Consider the following 5,000-nt stretch of genomic DNA (forward strand, 5'->3'; position numbering starts at 1 on the left):
TTGCTTGCCATCTTACTGGGTGTGGGTTCCAAACATAAAGATATACATATATATATATATATATATATATATATATATATAATATATATATTATATATACATATACATATAATGTTCATATATACATGTGTGTGTATGTGTGTCTGTAAACCACTCCTACAAAATTGGCGGGTAAGTAATGATATGATAGGCCCCAAGCAACCACTTAGTGAGTTAGGAGTTTTACAGAAGAAAAACAAAAGAAATCTCTTGAGAAACTGTCCCAAGAATGATAAAACAATCAACGCAAGAAATTTAAGACTTAGGATGATATTTATGAGAGGGCCGAAAAGGAAGAGAGTTTCACAGGACAGAAATGCGAGGAAAGAAATTTCTGGAGTAGAAACACAGAAGGAGCGGCAACTATGGTGAAAGTATGTGAAACTAGCAGAAAAGTGAATGGAACTTATAGAGATGAAGAATTCGCTCAGAGTAAAAATAATTCTTGCTTATTTTGGTACAAGGTCAACAATTTGAGGAGCGGTGGGGCAAGTTAATTTCTTTGACCCCTGGGCTCAACTGGTACTGGTATTTATTTTATTAACCCTGAGAGGGTCCTCGGTGGAATTTGAGTTCACTATGAGTAAAAATAATGTCAAGTTTAATGAAGAGAACCATCTTTCATAGAGCTTGATTTAATCGAAGGACTAATTTGGTAATTCCAAGCAAGATCTGCAGAATAAGTTCAACGTAAAAGACGATTCCAGTCTTCGTCGTTTACGTTGGACTTATTCTGGAAGAAGAAGAGTGTCAGATACAGAAATAAGAATATCACCAGTGGCTTGTAAGAAAACATTTTAGTTTTCAATCATTCGAAAGTAACTAACCACTGAGTACTCTGATCAGCAACCGTTCAAGCAGTGGAAAACCAAGTATTTTCACTCGAGCAGACCAATCAGAATTCTCATTCAAAAAAGAATACGAAAGTATATATGTATATAAGAATGTATATATATTTAAAAATATATATATAAAATGTAGATATTTTTATTATATATCTCAATTAAATATCCTTGTCAGGTATTGCCAAACCGTTCACCTTTTCATTGATGCTATAATCCAAACATACTGGCTCAAGGAGAGGCCACTTCTAGCCGCTTTAAAAAGGTAGTCACAAAATCACATGTTCAACTGCAGTTTAAACCGAAATTTTAGTGGCACTCAGAGCACAGTGTGAGCACTCAGAGTGCATACTTATTAGTTTGCACTCCTCGTATCTTATATACGGAGTATATTGGAATAAACATATAATGTATACATGTATATAAGGATATACATATATTACATATATATATATATAAGAATGCAAAGTATATATTTATATAAGAACTAAAGTATATGTGTATATTAGAATGCACATATATTGTATATATGTATATAAGAATATATATTCTCATAGAAATAGTATATGTTCGGATATAAGAAAATCGTCAGGGAAATTCAGAGGGGAATTAGGGTAGCTGAACAATGACAAACCATTGACGACAACTTTTTCAGTAATAACACAAGGAAAGCATTCCAAGAAGCAAAAGATCTCACCAAAGAATTTAAACCGAAAATAAACACCATCAAAGATAAAACTGGAGTGGAGAAGCTTGTAGAAAGAAAAATGATGGAATGATGGATACAAATACCACAGCAGCAGAGATCCTAGCGTGCTGAGCGAAGAGGAATCTTCCAATGATAATTACTGCCTAATCGTGTAAGAGGAAGTCAAAGCTGCAGTCCCTGAAAAGCAGAAAGTCGGTAGAAATCGACAGTTTCATTGCTGAACCGCTGAAGCATGGAGAAGAAACCAAAAGTTATATCATAACAAACAAAAAAAAAAGAGGGAGCGAGAGAGATCAAAAAAGATATCATTACGATCCTCTGCTGTGAAATCTAGCAGATTGTGAATGGTGTGTGTGTATGTATTTATGTATGTATTATGTCTGTATGTTTGTATGTATGTATGTATGCACGTATATATGTATGTGTATGTATGTATGTATGTATGTATGTATGTATGTATGTATGTATGTATGTATGTATGTAAGTGTATATATGTAAGAGTATAAATATGCGTGTACGTGCATGTATGTTTGTAGATAGGTAGATATACTCTTTTATTCTTTTTTACTCTTTTACTTGTTTCAGTCATTTGACTGCGGCCATGCTGGAGCACCGCCTTTAGTCGAGCAAATCGACCCCAGGACTTATTCTTTGTAAGCCTAGTATTTATTCTATCGGTGTCTTTTACCGACCCGCTAAATTACGGGGACGTAAACTTACCAGCATCGGTTGTCAAGCGATGTTGTGGGGACAAACACAGACACACAAACGTATACACACACACACACACATATATATATACATATATACGACGGGCTTCTTTCGGTTTCCGTCTACCAAATCCACTCGCAAGGCTTTGGTCGGCCCGAGGCTAGAGTAGAAGACACTTGCCCAAGGTGCCACACAGTGGGACTGAACCCGGAACAATGTGGTTAGTAAGCAAGCTACTTACCACACAGCCACTCCTACACACACACACACACACATACACACAAAACACTCCGGGTGAAATTGACTGCGGATTTTAATTTTCCTTTCGAATTTTAGATACGAATGAAGTTTCTATTTCCATTGTTGGTCTTCACTTCATTCAGCTGCTTATTACATTTTATTTATCTAAATTATCTCTGTTATAATTCCAGCTCTAACTCAACGTAATACATTTACAAGGAGAAACCATTCTAGTTGCTTCGTATAATTTATTGTACATTCTGTCCTGCTCTCATATTTCCAGAGAAAAAGACATATGGTGAAACATATGGCAAAAGATAACGAATGATAGTGATCGCTCAGTGTGTGTGTGTGTGTGTGTGTGTGTGTTGTGTGTGTGTGTGTATGTATGTGTGTGTGTATGTATGTATGTGTGTGTATGTGTGTGTGTATGTGTGTGTATGTATGTATGTGTGTGTGTATATGTGTGTGTGTATGTGTGTGTGTATGTATGTATGTGTGTGTGTATATATATATGTGTGTGTGTGTGTGTGTTATGTTGGGCGTTCCTCGTAATTCATTCACCTATTCCTGTCTGATTATCTCTCTTCAGGAAGGCATAAATGTATATAAAAATGCAGTTTATGACATCGAATTCACATGGTTATTAGATGACTGACGTTTTGACTAATTGGTTCCCTTTCAGGGGTCGGTAAAATAAATATCAGTTGAATGCTGGGGTCGATGTAATCGATAAGCCGCTTCCTCTCAAAAACTATTGGTCTTATGAAACCATCGTTGCGAAAATAATTCAAATCTTTAAGAAATATATACAAGTACACTGTTACAAACACATGCAGAAATGCATGCGTTTGCACTTTCACACACATAACGCACACATATATAATCACATACGGCGGCGTTGGTAGACTCGTTAGCGTGCCGGGCGAAATGCTTAGCGGTATTTCGTCTGTCGCTACGTTCTGAGTTCAAATTCCGCCGAGGTCGACTTTACCTTTCATCCTTTCGGGGTCGATAAATAAAGTACCAGTTTCGCACTGGGGTCGATGTAATCGACTTAATCCCTTTGTCTGTCCTTGTTTGTCCCCTCTATGTTTAGCCCCTTGTGGGCAATAAAGAAATATATATAATCACATACACATATATAAGGCACAAACACATATATAACATATACATATATATAACGGACATATATATACATACATAACGTACACATGTATAAGACAGATGTTGATATATAACTTACACGCACATGTGATGCACACACATACACATAGGCTCAGGAGTGGCTGTGTGTTAAGAAGCTTGCTTAGCAACCACATGGTTCCGGGTTCAGTCCCACTGCGTGGCACCTTGGGTAAGTGTTTTCAACTATAGCCTCAGGCCGACCAAAGCCTTGTGAGTGGATTTAGTAGATGGAAACTGAAGGAAGCCTGTCCTATATGTGTGTGTGGTGTGTGTGTGTGTGTGTGTGTTTGTGTGTCTGTGTTTGTCTCCCCAACATCGCTTGACAACCGATGCTGGAGTGGCTGGTTCCGGGTTCAGTTCCACTGCGTGGCACCGTGGGCAAGTGTCTTCTGTTATAGCCTCGGGTCGACCAAAGCCTTGTGAGTGTATTTGGTAGACGGAAACTGAAAGAAGCCCGTCCTATATATAAATATGTATATATATGTATGTATTTATGTTTCTGTGTGTGTCCGCCTACCATCACGTGACAAGTGATGCTGGTATGTTTACGTCCCCGTAACTTAGCGGTTCGGCAAAAAAGACTGATCGAATAAGTACTAGGCCTGCAAAGAATAAGTCCTGGAGTCGATTTGCTCGACTGAAGGCAGTACTCCAGCATGGCCGCAGTCAACTGCCTGAAACAAGTTAAAAGAATATTAACGCGCACACTTACGAGAGGGTGCTGAAAAGTTCCTGACTTTAAAGGTGTCGTGAAAGGCCATGCTGGAGGCCCAACCTTCCGAGTTCTTTAACAGGGCTTAGAAAAACTGAAGGGCCGCTATTAATAAGTGTGTGAATCTGTAAGGGGGACATGTTGGATAAAGTTGGAATTAACTGATCCCCTTATATTTTCTTTTATCCAAAGCCGGGATCTTTTCAACGCCTCTTCGTATATATAACGCATGTGCATATATAACGGACACACACACATATTACACACCCACGCATAACGTACGAACGAACGCACGCACATACACACATATACACGCACACATACATATAAAGCACATGCACATATGACGCGCACACACACACGCACATGCACACATACACACACATAACGAACACACACACACACATACATATAACGCACATGCACATATGACGCACACACACACACACACGCACATGGACACATACACACACATAACGCACGCACACACATATGTAATGCACTTAGAAATATAACACACGTGCACTTATATGCGCATGTGTATGTTTTCTTTTACTTC

General features: G+C 38.3%; 1 long non-coding RNA gene across 1 annotated transcript in view; it reads left to right on the forward strand.

Annotated features, from left to right (window-relative positions):
• The first annotated feature begins 1,040 nt into the window (after nt 1–1,040).
• Nucleotides 1,041–5,000, forward strand: part of LOC118767072 — a 14,671-nt gene continuing 10,711 nt past the window's right edge. Inside the window, exon 1 of the long non-coding RNA XR_005002964.1 lies at nt 1,041–1,054. This is a non-coding gene — a long non-coding RNA (uncharacterized LOC118767072). The remainder of the gene's footprint in view (nt 1,055–5,000) is intronic.

This window comes from Octopus sinensis, linkage group LG18, assembly GCF_006345805.1.
Source record: "Octopus sinensis linkage group LG18, ASM634580v1, whole genome shotgun sequence".
NCBI classification, from domain to species: Eukaryota; Metazoa; Mollusca; class Cephalopoda; order Octopoda; family Octopodidae; genus Octopus; species Octopus sinensis.